Consider the following 17,250-nt stretch of genomic DNA (forward strand, 5'->3'; position numbering starts at 1 on the left):
GGGACAGCGAGGCTCAGCTCGCGGGAAGGGAGCCCACGGGGAGCGGGAATGATTCATCGGTCATATTAAGCAGATTTATGAGGTTATTTCTCAAACGAAGGCTGAGCGTGTGTGTCATGCCATCCTGGCCCGGGCCGCATCGCAGCAGTGCTGCCAGCAGAGAGCCTGCCAAACCTCAGCCCTTCCATGAAAACAACTTCAGTGGGCAATCAAACCGGGATAAACACGGCAGCACCGGCTTCGGAGCAGGTCCGCGCACGAGGCCAGGCGTGTGTGCTTCCCGGGGCCAGCCTGTCCCATGTTTGCCATCATTTGCGGTAGAGGGGCAGAGGGTGGGCACTCACCCGGGGTTTGAGGACCTTGACCTGGGGTCGGGGATTTCAAGCTAGGGAATAATTTGCTGGGGAAAAGGTGCGGTTTCTCCTCTCTCCCTTGTCTTGCAACGTCTGAGTTGCCTGAGCGGGAGCTGGGAGCCACCGCCCTGCAGAACTGATGATGATAGCCATGCCGCTGGGGCCACAAGTGGTCCCTGAAAGATGCACGGCCAGGAGCTGTGGTGACGGTGAGAAGCTGGAGAGTGACCCGTGGGACCGTGCCAGCCCCTGGGGACCAGCAGGGAGAGTGGGAAGTGCCCGTGAGGTGCACTGTCCGTTCCCAGGACAGGGAATTGCCCCTGGGTCCAGCGGGGACCCAGTTTGGGTAGTCCTAAGGAGTGTCTGCTTCTGGTCCATGCCTGAGTGAGGGACACCGTTTGGGGACGGGCCAAAGGAAATCCTCCAAGCAGCCGGGCAACATTTCTGCAGATCCCCTCTCCACCAGCACCACCTCCTCACCGCAAGGGTTAAACTCGGGTGTCCATCTAGCATCTTCTTGGAGGTGCCGAGACTTTCCCATCAGCGATGAGCTCCCCCAGAAAACATCATCCATCCACTCGGGTGAAGCTTTGGTGTCCCCTGAGCTGCTTCCCTGCGGTGCCCACCGCACCCCTGGGCCCACCAAGGCCAGCCGGCGGCTCTGCCTGGCCAGGGACGAGCCTGTGAGCCGTGTTGTAAAACTAGCAGAAAACGGGTCCTGGGACATTCCTGCCTGGGATTCGTTTTAAAGCTACTAAAGAGGTTACAACCTTCCAAGAAATGTGTCTCTGGGAAGCTGCCCAGTGGGAAAGAGGACAGACCCAGAACATCACAGCAGTGCGGGAAGATTGAAAACAAGCTAGAAATAAAAAAATGACTACACATATAAACACACTGGGCAGAAAAGCCAGCGCTGCAGCCTGTGTTCTTCATTTGTTGTTGTTGTTTTTAATCTTTGATTTGGAAACTTGCTGCTATTTATAGCCCTCCCCTTTCCCCGCAGCGGTTCGCGGCGCTGATCCCTTCCAGATGCTGGTTCCTCGCAAGCCTGCAGCCTGTGCTGGCGGGGCTGGGGGCTGCGGGGCCGGCGGCGCCGGGGGGAGCGGGCTGCGACTCCAGGAGGGTCTTCAGCATCGCCGGCCCCCACCACGGCCAGCCCTGGCGGGGGATGGAGCCCCCGCGATGCTGCTGACCTTTGGGGAGCCGGGGATTATTTTGCAGCATTGCAAAGTTGGGGGATTTTGCAGCATTGCCGGGGGGGGGGGGGGGGGGGGCCAAAACGCCAGCGTTGTGTCTGCATTGGGGTCTGGGGGCTGCCAACTCCTGGGGGAGCCTCAGGGGATGCCCAGGGAGCCCCAGGCGTGGCTTAGCAAGCAGCAGCATTTCTTGCGATGACGTTTTGTTTTTTGTTTTTTGGGTGTTTTTTTTCTTTTTTTGACAGCTGTTTTTGCCAGCTCCGAGTTGACGGAGGCCGAAGAGCCCCCAACCCTCCCCAGGCGGCCCCAGGTCCTGCCAGCGGTGGGGTCCTCCTGGCAGAGCTGGTCCCCGCTGGGGGATGCCCACCAGCTCTGCCCCATAGAACCGGGGGGGGGGGGGGGGGGCTGAGGCTGTCTGGGTTGCCTGTCCCTGCCTGCTGACGGGGGTCCCTCCATCCATCCCCATGGCAGAGCACGGGCACCCCAGCAGCACCCGAATTTGCCCTCGGTGCCTGCAGGCGGCATCTCTGCTCTCCATCCCCACGCCGGGCTGCAATCCCCTCCGCGGGCAGGCATGCAGGGAGGAAGGGGTGAGCCGCCTCGGCGTCCGCTTGCGGGTTCGCTCCCCACGCGTGCGAAGCACGCGTGGGGAGCGAACCCGCAAGCGGACGCCGAGGCGGCTCACCAGCAACACCTCCGGCTGTCTGTCCGTCCGTCTGGGCGAGAGGAAGGACTGGAGGTGACGCAGTGCCTGCAGGAAGCCCGCTTGCCCCACTGTCGTGCACCCGCTCACCTCTGGCAGGGCATCAGGGCTGCGGTGTAAACGGGGCATCTCCGCCATCCCGCTGCGTCCCAGGATTGCCGCCTCGCCGCTGCTGGGTTGGTGGCCGTTCCCGGTGCCGGCGCACCTCCTGCCCTTGTGTCTTTCCAACCCAAGTGGGAGATTTGGGTGGGGAGAGGGTGACGGGAGCCTGGGGGGCAGCGTGTGCGAAGGGATGAGTGTTGAGAGCAGACAGGACCAAGCAGCATCCTCAAAAGGATGGAGGATTCCCCTTCCCCTGGGGCGACTACCCTACCTCCCCGCATCACAGCCCCCCTCCCCGTATCCTCATCTGCCCTGGAGCTGCTTTCTGGACAACGAAAGCTTTTGCTGCTGTTTGTTTGAGAGCCATTTGGCTCCGCTTGCCCCTAAGGGGGCAGGAATTTGGCCGGCTGGCAGCAGACTGGCTTTGCTATCAGCGTGCGGCGGCACATTGGGATGAGTTGCACCTGCAGAGCCCGGGATCCTGGTTGCCCGCGTGTCCCCACACGGCTCTCAGGATGGAGAGGCTCCAGCACGAGCCCAGCTTGGCACAAACCCTGGCTCTCCAAACCGCCCCCACCGAGCCGCTCTTCCCACGGGCAGCACAGGGACCCAATGCCTCCTGGGGCCGCTCGGTATGAGGGCAAACACGGAGCCTGGCAAACACCACCCCGTGCTGCCCGGCTGTGCTACAGAGAGGGGCCAGGAACGCTGCGCTTTGTGCTGGAGGCACTTTCCACCTGCTTTCCTGGATCTGAAGTGTCTGCGGGGCCGGGTGGTGAGGGCTCGATCCTGTCCCGTGCCGGTTTGGCAGCACACACTGTCCCGTCCCCTCCGGAGAGCCGGGTGTGGGCAGTTTGCAGCGTGGACACGGGCTTGGACCCTCGCTGGGTGGTGTGGTCATGCCGAAGGGGTTTGCACGGTGGGTCTGGCCCCAGTCAGCCCCGGGGCGGTTGGGACCCGTCAGTGCCACGCAGCAGAACTGCTGAGCCGAGCGCTGAGCTCACGCGGAGACACTGCAGAGCCGCCTGACAGGTGACGTCTTCCACCTTCCCTGGAAAACGCTGGCGCAAGGCTGCAGCCGCGACGTGACGGGTGCTGCTCGTCACGCCACCGCCGCGCTGCAGCCCCTGTTGCCCAAGCTTTGCCTCATCTCACCGGCATCTGAGCTCACTTCCCCCAGCTCCCCGCTCCGCAGCCGAGGAGGTCTGCCTGGAAACCCTGTCACTGGGGCTGGCGGGACATGGGGCTGGCCGGGCACGGGGCTGGCAGGGTATGGGGCTGGCAGGGTATGGGGCTGGCAAGGTGCCCGTGCGTGGGGCTGGGGGCACAAGTGCACGGGCAAGGACTTGGGGATGAAGATGCAGCTGAGTGGGTGATGGAGCAAACCATCCCCCAGCTGAGTTCGCTCGTGCACCTGAGCAGCCCACGGCTGCACCGCTCCGAAGGGGCCCCAGCGCCCCTGCAGGGCTTGGACGTGTCCTCGGCTGCCCCCGAGCAGGCAGCCCTGGTCCCTGGGAGGTCCCTGCTCTGCATCAGGACCAGTCGACATCTCTCCCCACCTCGAAAGACTGAATGAGTTGTAGGGTTCCCATGGAAAATATGAGTCCGGGCTTCCCTGCCGGTGCGGGCGGTTGGGTGGTGACTCAGAGGCGGGTAACCAGGGCAGCGGCACACAAACAGGCGGCGCTGAGCACGCCGGGGGCCAGGGGATCCCGGCTGGACCGGGGCCAGGCCAGGAGGGGCCGTGGGGACCCAGGGGAGCTGGTGGCAGTTCCTGGCCCCTTTCCCGGGGATGAGGAGAGATTTAGGATGCCTAAGCACCCCGTCTTGGACTCTGCTCAGAGCCAATTTGAGAAACCCCAAGGAAGAGATACCCCGCGGCTCAGGGGGAAGAGCCGAAGGCTTTCAGGAGCCTGCTGCTGCCGTGTCCCCGCGTGGGCACAGCGGAGCTCCCCTGGGACAGTCCCCGGCTTTCCCGGCTGAGATGCTGCAGCCCTGGGCAGAGGTTGGGGCTCTGGGGGCTGTTCCTTCGGCTGGGTGTCTGTAGCGGGTGGCAACCGGCAGGAACAGGGCAGTTGTGACTTTTGGTCCTTTCCCTGCCTTCTCAGGAAAACTGCTCCTGAAGAACATCACACCGCAGCCCCCGGCCCTGCCTCCTCCGAGAGTCCCCTCTGCACAAACACATCCGCTTGTAAAACGCCTTTAGCAAAGTTCCCACACTGGGGACCCCGTGGAGGGGGGTCCCGGGCACCCCCCGCGCCTGCCACCGGGCTGGGGGCAGGGAAGACGCCAGAGGACCAGAAGAAAAGAGGGCAGCAAAGGCTTTAGTGGCCAGGTGGCGATTGCTTATAGGGAGGGGTGACAGTCCTGTGGCGCAGGAGGTGGCTGTGCGCCACTGAGCGTCCCCACGCCGTAACCGCCTCACCCAGCACCCCGTGCCCGGCTGTGCCGCGGCTCTGCCGTCGGTCTGGGTTGCTGTTTTATGTTGTGCATGGATTTGAGAGGGGAAAAGGAGCGGAGGGGGGGGCAGTTAAGTGCCACCAGGCAGAGCAGGTGGTGCAGGGGGCACATGGCCCCTCTGGGCTTGCCCCGGCCCACACAGCCTGGAGCGGCTGCTGGCAAGGGCTGGGGCAGAGGAGATGGCTCCATCCGGGATTTCACAGATGTGGGGTCGTACAGCTGCCTGGAGCGGGGCAAGGTGCTGCCCTGCTTGCAGAGCCCCCGTGGGCTGCTCCGGGCCAGGATTTGGGTACACAGGCATTTAGCATGAGCCAAGCGTGGGGTTTTAGGTCTGGTACCCCCTGCAGCCTTTCTGCAGGCTGCAAGGATAAGGTGTCAGACCTGTTGGTGCCCCGGGCTGTGGAGCTGGGGTGAAGGCTCTGGTTGACTATGTCTGAGCCCCACACTGCGCCTTCTGGTGCTGGAGCAGCCTGCAAACATCCAAGCGGATGCTGGCTCCGTGCCCTGGCTGACAGCACCCACACTTTTGTTTGAGATGTGTCACATCGCAGCCTGTCACGACAGCAACGGTGGGGCAACGGTGCTGTTGGTACAGCTCTGTCGGATGAAGGTGATGAGCTGTGAATGTGGGACAGGGACACGGAGCGTTGTGTCTGGTGGAGGTGGACACGCTGGGGCCGGGAGGGCCGGGAGGGGTCTGTGCGGAGGGACCCCTGGGGTGCCTGTCGGGGGGGATGCGACACCCTCTGGGGAGTGCTCATGTGCGTCTGGCTCTGCAGGGGAGAGGGACACGTCGGGACAGTCCCTGAGACCGGCCCTGTGTCGGAGAGGGGGAAGGTGGGAAAAGGGGTCCACCAGCGGTGTAGTGCAGGAAAGGATAACCAGAGCAGGAAAAAAAGACTTTTATGTAATCTGAGTATAGTAGCAGGGGATTAGCATTCACTGGGACACCCCATGAGCAGGTCAGGAGTGCTCTTCACTGGGAGGCAGAGGGCAATTTGCTCTACTGATACCCGTCTTACCCCAATCCTGCTGCCCTGGCTCGGGAACACCTGGCAGCCGCCAGCTCAGCATCTCCCTGGGCGCTTCCACAGCTGAGCGGGATTAACCTGAGGGCACTGGGAAGCATTTAACTCGTGGAGGGGATGATTTGGAGAGGTAGGGTCCCTGCTGGCATGGCTGGATGGAGAGGGAAGGCCAAGCGAGAAAGTGAGCCTGGACAGAGGTGGCTGAGCCTGAGCTACTGTCAGTAGTGGTGGTGACACACTGGGGGTGATTTGTAGTATTGTCTAAGGCAGAGCGGGGCTGGAGAGGATGGGGACACCCATCTCTGAGCCTGAGCGTGACCCAGGCTCCACATCCCGCTACCTGATGGGGCTTTGGGAGAGCCAGAGATGCCCAGGTATGGCGAGAGGGTGACCGGAGAAGTCACGTCCTCGTCGTGACTGGCGACCAGGTGGGGCCAGGGCTGGTGGCCAGCACTGAGTCATGGCCAGGAGAGGCTGGAGCCACACTTGCCAGTGGCCGTCCATCTGCTGACGTCGCGCTCACCCCACTTTGCGGGAGGAAGCAGAAAGTGCTGAGCCGTTGCCACAGCAACGGCTGTTTTCTGCCCGGCCCCAGGGAAATCATACTCCCACGGGATGTGCTTTTTTGGGCTGGTCCCTCCGCTTGCCCACCCCTACCCTTGCACGCACTCCCACGTCTTCCTCAGGGTACCGAATGGGCTGAGTGGGCAGCGGCAGGTTATTTTAAGGTTTTTTGAGCTATTTTGGGCAGTGGCTGTGAGAGACTGTGGGCAGGCGGGAGGGGCCAGGCTTTGGTTTCTGCTCTCAGAGATACGGTCGGGTTGGGGACTGGGAGGGCTGGGGCAGGGCGGGGGGGAAAGCCCTGGGATGTCCACAGAAAGCAGCCGAAGGAGAGCCGGGGGAGCTGCCGTGGTCGGGCAGGCTGGGGGGACGCGCGTGGCCATGCAGCACAGTGGGGAGATGGGGGGGAGTGACGGAGAGGGTCCCGGATCCCCTGGGAACGCCGCCCCGGGGACAAGGGCTGCCTGACAACGTCGGCTGCTCCCGGCTGGATCCCGCAGCCATCCTGCCATCGAGGGACTGCGGTGCTGTGGAGAGAATCCCCGCAGGGCAGCGCAGGGTCTGGGGGTCATTTTACAGACCCTTCCCCTCACGCAGTGTCAAAGGGGGACAGAGCTGAACACAGCCCCAGTGCCTGTCCAGAGAGTGGGGGCACTTGTGCTGCGGACGCCACGCCAGCGCGCCACCCAGGCTCACCCGTGCCTCAGTTTCCCCACTAATCCTGCCCCCATCCACGCACCGTGTGAGGCTGAGGGTGCAGCCTGGGAACGCCGAGGCAGAGATGGGGGCAGAGGCTGCTCAGAGGGTTTGTTCTCAGTCTCCCTCACTCTGGTGGGTTTGTGGTGGCACTGGTGACACATCCGTCCCCAGAGCCCTGGTGCTGAGTGGGGAGCATCACATCGCCAAGGAGCCCTTTCATCTCCGCACCCCTCCTCGGCCGTCAGAGCTCCGCACCCACGGGCAGGAGCTGCTCTCCCCCCTGCAAGCGCCCGCCTGGCTCCAGCACCCACTGCCCCGCACCCAGCGACACCCACACAGCTCCTCGGCAATCACTCCCCAGCACTGTTGGTGCTTAATTTAGCTCAAGCTCTGCCGTGCACGGTGCTGCGCAGCCTCCCGGCACCGCGGCCACCGGGGCTGTCGCGCTGCCTTGCCGCAGACGCCGTTTGCTGTTGGTGGACCACTTCCACCCAAGCGCTTCCCCGGGGCGCGGGTGGCAGCTCTGCTCAGCCACGTCCTTCCTCTGCTGGACTCTCCGCGTTCGGGAAACATGCAGTTTTCACTTTCGGTCTGGCAGAACCTCCATGTTTCGCCTGCTCGGCTCCAGCCAGGGATTAAAACCGCTGTGGAGGAAGGGGAGGTGACATTGCCTCCATCCCGCCGACGCCGGCAAGGACGGAGCAGCCAGGCCACGCGGCATGGCTCTCCCCTCCTGGTGCGTGCTGCCTTGGCACCAGGCATGGGCGAGGGAGTCGGCCGCTCCCAAAGCACCCCCTCTTTGCGGGGGTCCCCCCAGCCCGAGCCCCCGGAGCTCGGCTCCCCGGGCAGGTAGGGCCGGGCCAGGCCTGTGCCGGCGTGGGCTGGGCACAGCTTCGCTAAGGGGAAGCCCATGGCTCGGGGCACCGGGGAAGGAAAAACAGAGGCGGAGGAGCCTGCTCTGATGAATTTTTCTCTCTCCCTCTCTCATTTTCTTTGTCAAGCCAGATGTTTGCATGGCTGGGAACCAAGTAATCCAAAAAAAGTTTGTCTTTTCAGCACAAAATCAACTCTTAACAGCAAACGACCCCGCTATGATGAAGATTGTGGAGCAAGAAATCTCCCTCGGGGTCTGCGAGCACCAGCCCCAGTGGGTGGGCTGTGAGCGAGCCCCGGGGGTCCCGTTGCAGCGCTGCGGAGCTGAAGGCTGGGGAAACCCAGCGCCCGTGCCCACAACAGCCTTCCCCTCTGCGCGCCTGCGTCTCTACCTGCCCCGCCACAGGCTTCTTGGTGGCACCTGCATGAAAGCAGACACCTGGAGAAGCCCGGAGACATGCGTGTCCCCTCCCTGACGGAGGGCACGGTGCCGGGGCTGTGCCGGAGGCTGCGGGCATCGCCGGGTGCCGGGGCGAGGCAGGAGGGCAGCGACGCGTCGCTCAGCCCTGGGGATTTTTGCACGGTGTTTTCTGAGCTGCCGTTCCAGGCAGGCCAAGAAGTAGCTTGGTTTCCGAGAAACCCCAGTGGCACCAGCCGGGCATGCAAGGGGGCACGTGCCAGCTGCCAGCTGAGACAGCCGGTGGCAGGACGGGGGCATAGCTGCGCCACGGGCACAGCTGGCAAAGGGCGAGGGACTGCATAGCATCACAATTAAGTAAGGACAAAAGAAGCTGCTGGGCTGATCCTGCTAGGAGGGGGTACGGCTACCCCAAACGACCTTGGTCTGCCTCTGCCTCCCGTGTCAGCCGGGGCACGTCCCCCCGCAGGGCTCGCCCCTGCTCGGCGGGGGTCCAGCGAGCTCTGCTCCGAAGGCAGAAGCCGTCCCTCGCCGGCCCTGGCACGAGCACGGGAGTGGGTGGCACGGCCGGCGGCATGCAGGGGGCACGCCGGGCACCGTACGGCCGCCGTGTTGCCAGCCGCGCTCGTGCACGCTCCTCCCGCTCCCGCCCCGGCTGTGTAAACAAGTCCCAGTAACGAAGATCTGAGTCATCCGCCGGCTCAAAAACAGCCAAACATGGTAAGAGGCCGAGCAACAACTCCGGCAAGGCTGGACCGGAGCTCGGCGGGGGTACAGGCACGGAAACGGCTGAGCGGGGGCACGGTGCCCGCGCACAGCGGGGGTGTTGCGGGACCCTGCGCTGGGGGGGTGCCACAGCCCTTCCTGGGGGTACATCCGTGCAGAGTCATCGGGTGGCACAGCACGGGTGCCCGGAGGCACTCCTGCATCACACTGCTGTAACGTACCCGGCTGGGCACAGACCCGGGCACAGGATGGCGCGGTCCTGCAGCGCTGCTGCACGCGCACAGCCCCGGGCACGCGTCCTGCGTCAGACCCCGCAACGTCAGCGGCCGCTTCAAAATACGTTCCCTCTCCAGGAACAGGACAACAGACAGGATAGGTATCACTTACATGGCAAACACCCGAAGAGACCGGCTTTAAACAAAATAATAAGCCCCATTCTGCATGACTTTCTTCATCAGCGGCACGGCACTGCTGGGAGCGGAAGTTTGTTGGGTGCCTCGAGGCACCTTGGTCTGGAGAGCCAGAGTTTAGAGGGTCAAAGCAAGGTAGGGGAGGGTCCAGAGCGGGATGCGGCTGGCAAGCTCCGGCTGCTAAAAATACAGGGCACAGCACAGCTCAGCTTTCCGCCCGGAGATCCTCCCCGCCAGGCTTCCTTCACGCTAGTCAAGCATCATCTGTGGGAGCTTTCAGAGCTGAAAACTGGGGGATTCCCAAAAGAAATAAAGTTAGCAGAAGCACAGTGCCTGTTTCCAGATTTATGGTTTCAGTTAAAAATTATCGGTCCTGATGCAAAAATTAAGCTTGAAACAAGAAGAAAATGTTCTGGTTTTGGTGTGTCTGGGAGCTGATCCATCTTGGAAGTGGTTTGGGCTGGAAAGTACCTTCAGCTTCTTCCTCAGCCCCACTGGGGACCGGGGCCTTGGCTGGTACCTGTGGGTACACGTGTTCCCCACTGCCAAAGGATGCCCAACCAAGGCACCTGGGTGGGGTGAGCGGGGCTCAGGGTGCCGAGGGCTGGCTCCTACCCCAGAGCTGCGGACCCGTCTCTGGAAGCTGCCCTGGAGGAGCTCGCCCTGTGCTGCCCTGCCAGCTCTTGGGCTGACGGAGGGTGGCAGAAGGTGCGAGCAGAGCCGGGCTGCTCAGCACCAGCTTGCAGGCCCATGGGAGGAGGAGGAGGAGGAGGCTGAAGGCAAGCCTGCGGAGCTGGCTGAGCCACAGCACCAGGTAACCCGTCAGTGATGGGACCCATCGCAGTGATGGGGTGCAGTGGGAGAGGCTGGGAGCAGGGGGACCAGGCCAGCCTCGGGGTTTGGGTTCTCTCCTCAGCCTTCCCCATGAGCTTTCCAGCTCCATCGGTGCCACTGCCCTGGGGACGGAGGGAGGGAATGGCATTTTTGGCCTGGCACCCGCTTGCCACCGCGATGGGAGCAGCAGGCGGAGAGCAGATGTGCTGGACTTATATAGAGCGCTGTGCCCGGCTCCTGGCAGCCGCTGCCCCAGATGCCGCAGGGATGAGCACACCGGGCGGCTGGCCCACCCCTGGGGACCCCAAAGCACCCTCTGGGCCATGAAGCGATCCCGTCACCTTCCCACCCCCGCCCCTGGCCCCTCTTGGCTGCCGGGGCCAGAGCTGACGTGACCCCAGGGTGGTGGGAGGGAGGCAGGGGACGGTCCTTCCAGCCCTGGGCAGACGTGGGTCACCCCCAGCCGTGGGGCAGGGCTGCAGCCCGGGGACGGCACCCACGCACTGCAGGGGCATTTCCTCTTCTTGCCCAGTCCCCGCCGGCCCTGGAAGAACTAACCCGGCCCCAAGCTGGTGCCTGGATTAATTAGTGTTACAGCTTTCCCATGGTGCAGCCGCGCTATTCTCGGCAGCCTCCGGCTGTCTAATCGCACCCAGCGTGTGTGCGGAGTCAGGTCCGCGCGCAGCCCCCCCGCTCCGCTCTGCCGGCAGCGCCCGCGGCTCAGCAGCAAGCACAGCCTTTGTGCCGGGCAGACAGAGGGGAGAGGAGCTGGTGGAGGTGACTGGGGTGGACTGGGAGCTGCTGGGATTCAGGAGGTCGGAATGTAGCTTGATAGAAATTTTCCAGCAGAGCTCATCTGTTGATAGCAAGCACGTTTTGTGCAGGGCTGGGGTGCACCAGGAGAGCATGGGTGCTCCCGGCGTTTTTGTACTGGGGAAGCAGAGAAGCACCATGTATGTCATTTTAACACCTCTGGCACACCCCTGCCACGCCAGAGCTGTTAAAACGACACGTTGCTTCTCTGTTTCCCCAATACAAAAACACTGAGGGGTCACAGCCTCGGGGATTTGGGTACCGGTGGGATGCCCGGCCCAAGACCCTGGTGCAGGGTCTCTGTGCACGCTCACACGTCCCCACGCACGTGCTCCTTCCCCCGTCAGCATGACGCTGCAGCCCCGGGGTGGCGGGGGGGGGCTCCTGGGCAGCCCCGCTGCTGCAGAAATCCCCTTACTGTAATCCGGGCCGGCTCAGAGGAGGGATTTGCTCTCTGGGCTGGGAAGGACCTTCCTCCCCTCTGCGCGGCGGTGCGGTGGCGTTCAGCAGAAGATGTGTGAGCACCATCACGGCTGTGCTGCACGCAGCAGGGCAGAGCTGGGGCTGGCCAGAAACGCTCCAGGGTGCTCCTGGGGCTCAGCCCCACGGGGGACAGCGGTTGCCTGGCCCTGGGCTCTGGCTGCTTTTGTGCCTCGTGGCATCCCGAAGGAAGCAGGCAGCCTGGGGCCACGGCAGAGGGGGCAAAGGAGGGATGGGTGGCCTTTGCTGGGTGTGGGTGTCTATGTACTTCTCATAAGTGGGAAATTAGGGAAAAGCAAGCGGTTACGGGAAGCTGGGGATTGTTTCCCTTTGCCCGGGGCAGCTGGTAAGCTTTTGGGCAATATTGGTTCCCAGGCACCGCTCCACCGCACCAGGAGATTTGGCAGCCCCGTCTCGGTCTCTAGTGGAGCTGGGAGCCCCGGCCATGCAGCGGGACCCCTCCGGGACCTGGAGGTTGAGGACAGGCAGGTGGCATGGGGGGAGAGAGGGGCGCCGCATCCCTGCTTCGGCTTCCTGAAGGCAGCAGAACCGCCAGCCGGGCCGGGCGCCAGCGCTCATGGGGCTCAGCTCTGCGGCAGCGCCGGCTCCGGCTGGAGAGCTGCTGGCACTAAGCCGCGGTCCCAGGGTAATCCCTGTCCCTCAGCAGCCCACAGACCAGACCTGCTTACCGCACAAACCCCTAATTCCCTAATAATCCGTCCATTAATGGCAACGCTTGCTGGGGCGGGAGGAGAGCTGGAAAGCCAAGCGGTCCCTTCCCACGAGCGGGGCATCCTCCCTGGCAGAGGCAGAGCTCCGGACGGTGACAGCCGCCCTGGCTGTCCTCCAAGTGACACCCTGCCAGGCCCTGGGGACGCGGGGAGCTCCTGGCAGGGCGCTCAGGAGCGACACGGGGCAGAGGCACAGCCCCTGGACCAGCAGGGTGCTTCGGGGCTGTCAGTCCGTCCCCAGCCCCGTCTGTCCGTCCTGTTCAACTCAGACATTAAGGCACCCGCAGGCAATGGAGCGGAGTCCCGGGGTGCGGGTGCCCCGGAGAGAGAGGACAGACCGCGGGACAGGGAGGGTTCCCCTTCCCACTGCGCTTCCCACCCTCGGGGCGGCAATTTCTGAGTGAAATGATAATGGCGATGATCCCAGCAATGATGCAACTGTAGCAAACAGTAGCTCTTGTTGTTACTGTTATTGTTATTGTAATAACAATAATAACAATAATTACCCCGGCTGCCAGAGCCTGCAGGCAGCCCGTTGCGTGCTGTTTTGCCGCTCGGGCTCTTTGCAGTGCTGCTGCCTGGACCCCGGTCCCACTGCCTTCGTCCTGGGCCCCGGGGATGCCTGGGGGGGGGAGAGGGGGTCAGGGCTCCGGACGGCATCGGCACCCGTGATTTCCACCCCACATCTGCCACTGCACCCCAATCCCCAGAACGCTGTCACGGGCAGCCGAGCTGCTCACCCCCTGCTCCCTCGCATCTCTGGAGCCTTTGGCCACCCCAGGGGCTGCCCAGGGGGACCGTGAGGCTTTGGTCCCTCTGAGCACAGAGTCGTGCGTGTCCCCGGAGGCGCGTGCGTGCGTGTGTCGGTGCGTATGGGTGCAGGGCTGTGTGTGTGTCCCTGTGTGGGTGCAGTCTCCCACGGTGCTGGTGACACCACGGCCAGCAGCACTGCCACCAACAAACTCTGTCTGCCGGCCACAGCCCACGTCCCTCCTGCCCCCAGCACTGCCCCCGCGCCACGGGCTGGCACAGGCACCCGGGCGCGTGTCCATGCGCTGTCCCACCCGGCGTGGGACACCTTTGGGTCTGTGTCCCTGCAGTCACAGCCCCAGGAGTTTGCTGCAGCGGGGACCTCGGGGCATCCTCCCGTTAGACAGTGCAGGTCGCTGCCACCGTGCCGTCTGTCCATCTGTCCTGGGTATATGGGAACAGCTCAGCCCCCCCGGCTGTTGTCCCTTGTGCCCCCAGCCATCAGCACGGGCTCTGCCGGCAAGCCTTGCTCTGTCACCCGCTGCGTTCCCACGCGGATGCTCCTGTCCCTACTTCACCCCAACCACTGTGAGTAGACGGTGTATGCCGGGGCTGAGCTCTGGCAAGTGGAAGGGGTGCTTGGCGCGGGAAGATGCCCGTTTCCCCGGCACAGCCGGGGCTGGCACGTCCCCGTGCCCCGGCCCCGCGGGGGCCCTGGCCCTGCCTCCCCGTCTTCCCTGCCACTCCCCAGCCAAATCCTCTCTTTGTGCCTGGCCGGGGGGCGGTGGGGAGCCGGGGCAAGCAGGGCTTTGATGTGCCACTTTGCTCGGCGCCACGGCTCCTGGGCACAGCGGGCTGGCACCAGCGGGGCCCGGGCCGGGCGGCAGCTTCAGAGGCGCCTCCGGCTCACATCCCAGCACGGCGCTGCCTTGTTTTGGCCTGGCGAGGCCGGGACAGTCCCCGGCGCTCGGCCCCCGCTGGGATATGTTCCCAATAAGGCTCAGGGAGAGCAGCGGGGCCGGCGGCAGCACTGCCCGGGGGATCGGGGCCACGTGTTATACAAGAGAGCAGGTGCTGCCCCGGGATGGGGAGGGCGCCGGGGGGACAGGGAGACCCCGGGGGTGGCCCGAGGGGCCGCACAACTACAAAGCCTCCGGCTCCTGCATCGCTGGAGCCGTCCAAGAAATTGGTTTAATTGGGAGCCTCCATGGGAGGATGCCGGTCCCGGCTGGGAGCCGAGGCAGCCGACAAGCAGCCGCGGTGCCCGGTGGTCCCTCCCTGCTGCCAAGCACAGGGCAGGGGCTGCCGCCGGGGCTGCGTGAGCTCAGCCCGGTGCACAGGAGCTGGCCGGCGGCACTGGTGCAGGGTCGACACCGGGATGAAGACAGCCTGGAGAGACCCAGCTGCTCTCCTGCCCAGGATGAGCTCTCTGCAGTGGTCCCCAAGCTGCCAGCCGTGCTCCAAGGAGCCCCTTCACGCCGTGATGGGACGGCACCACAGCTCGGACCTTCCCCAGACAGAGCGGGGGCTCCGCATGCCCCCTGCTCACACCCGCTCATCCGGCGCAGGGGCTGCAGGGTCTGACCCCCTGCTTGGCTAAGCCCAAACTGAGGGGGACGTGAGTGAACGGGGAGCTAAAAAGGGCCTCCTGATGTATGGGCTTTGCTGCTGGAGGAGATGCAGCGGCCCCTGTACAGCGCCTTCTCCCCAGCCCTGCAAAGGGGTGTCCCCAGCACGGCCATCACCCCAGCCGGACACGAGCCTGGACTCTGCCTTCGCCCCCGCCCTCCCCGAGCCTCGAACTTTCCGCAGTCCAAAGGTCTCTCTCCTGGAGAATGAGTAACAGGGTGCTGGCAAGGCGGCAGCCCCCGGCCCGGCACCTGGTGGCCCCCACCCCCCACGCCCCCCCTCCACCCGTGGGAGCATCTTCCCCTGGCACCGACCCAGCCGGGATGCGCCCGCTGCCGCAGAGCCTGCGTCGCCCACAGTCAGCCTGCGCTGCGGAGCGCCTTGGGGTGCTGCAGGGAGCGTCGGGGCAGCCGAAGGGCCCCAGCGGCACAGACTGTCCTGCCTGCCTGCCTGCATCCCCCAGGCGTGAGTGTCCTTGTGGGCCTTCTCCCAAACGCGTGGGGCCGCAGCGGCTGTTCAGGTGGCAGAAGCAGCGTGGCTGTGGGCAGGCGGTGACGCGTGTGCTGGAGTTTGCTGCTTAAAAATGGGACCACGCTGATGTTTCACGCTGCAGAGCACCGGGATGCTCCTGGCAGTTCAGGAGCTCCATTTCGTGCCTCTGGGATCTCCCAGGCAGGAGTTTTAGCTGTGTTTGTCTCCGAGGTGGCCAAGGACTGTCTTTGACCTTGCCAGTGCTTCTTCTGCTGTGGGCACGAAAGAATTACCAAAGTGATTGAGGGGAGAGTACAAACAGGTTCAGGGGGAAGTTTCTCCGGGGGCTGGGGGGAAAGGATGGAAATGTTGTGCTGCTTTGCACTGGTGCAAGTACAAACAGAGCCCACACATCCGCCAGGAGGGTGGCAGCCTCTCGCAGACCATCTCTTGCCACCTCCTCTGTGCCTTGGGTGCCCCCGGTGCTCGCTGCAGCAAGCGGGGCTGGCGGGGCCTTTTGCCTGGGGATCCCTTCTCCAAAACATTGGCAAAGACCAAAAACCATGGCAGGGACTCCAGCTTGTGATCCCACAGCCCGGCAGATCCCACAGCCCGGGGCATCTCCTGCTTCCGAGTCAGCCCTTAACCCCGCCGGGGTGACAGCGGCCGCTTCGGCAGGCAGAGCCGGGGCAGCGGCTGATGGCGTCGCCTGCGGCGTGCAGTCACGTAGGGTGGAGGAGGGCGCAGACAAACCAAACACACCGGAACGCCGCGCTGCATCGCCAGCCAGCTCCACGGCCCCTTATCTCCCTCCGCCTGCGCAGCAGCGGCCCCTGACCCCGCCGGCTGCCGGGGAGGCTGCTCGCTCTCGCTGCGGGGGCATGTGCAGCCCCGACCTCCTCCCCTCGGCAGAGTCCCCTCTGCCCAGTTTGGGGCAGGAGCCCTCGCGGGGGGAAATCCTGCCTGCTGGGGGCTGCTGAGCTGCTGTGGGGTGGGGTCAGGGCATGGAGGCTCCCTCTACCCCCAATCGTTGATGGGCAGAGTGAGTCCCCTCCGGAGGGACACGGCGGATGGGGCTGTGCTGCGATCATCGCACTGGTGAGGCAGCTGTTTTTTGTGCTGTTCCCCACCTCAAGGTGCAAGGGAGGGGAGCCCCACACCCCCCTTCCTTCTGTAGCCAGGGCACCCGTTCTGTGAGTGGGAGAATCTCCTGGAGGCTCCGTGGGGTGGGATGGGGTGGGAAAGGAGAGATCAGGAGCCCTGGCTGGTCCCAGCCCAGCCGCGGGGCATCAGAGACGGGGTTGGACGCAGGTTCCCACGGCGGCTGCTCAAATGCTGCGGGGCTCCAGGGTTCTCTTCTCCTTCGCAGGGGCCATCCCCGCCAGACAGGGCCCTGGGAATCTGGCGTACGTGACCCGGGCAGCTACTTCCCTGTGACGAGGGCTGATGACAGGAAAGGCAATTCACAGTGTGTGATCGGCTGCCTGACCCTGCCAGGGTTTATCGGTGCCATCACACCGTCTCTGGGACCCGAACAGGACAGGGGTGATGGAGCAGCTGTGGCACAGAGCTGCTCACCACGCCGGGAGCCATCCCAAGCAAGGGCTGAGCCGCGGCCACTGCCCAGAGCCAGGGGCTGCCGGGGAAGGGGGGGAAGTGGCCCTGAGTTTGCCAGGGCGATGCCAGGGCAATGCCAGGGCGATGCCAGGGCAGTGGGCAGGAGTGGGAGCGGGGTGTGCCCTGCGCCCACATTCCTCTCCTTGTATGGTACCCGAGTGCCCGGCGGGTGCCCTCCTCCCCGCCACGCCTGCCTCGGCAAACATGCGTGGCACGCAGGAGGCGACAGCGGCGGCCGTGGCGCAGCACCGCTGTGCCACAGCCTCCACCAGACGAGCACCATCCCCAGGAGCAGAGGGGGCCATCACGATCCACCATGGCCATGGGATATTGGCTTTGCAGGGGCAGGGAGGAGGGTCGGGCTCCTCTGGGGTGTCTCGTCTGTCCCACCGCAGC

Source organism: Vanellus vanellus (assembly GCF_965231255.1).
Source record: "Vanellus vanellus genome assembly, chromosome: 10".
NCBI classification, from domain to species: Eukaryota; Metazoa; Chordata; class Aves; order Charadriiformes; family Charadriidae; genus Vanellus; species Vanellus vanellus.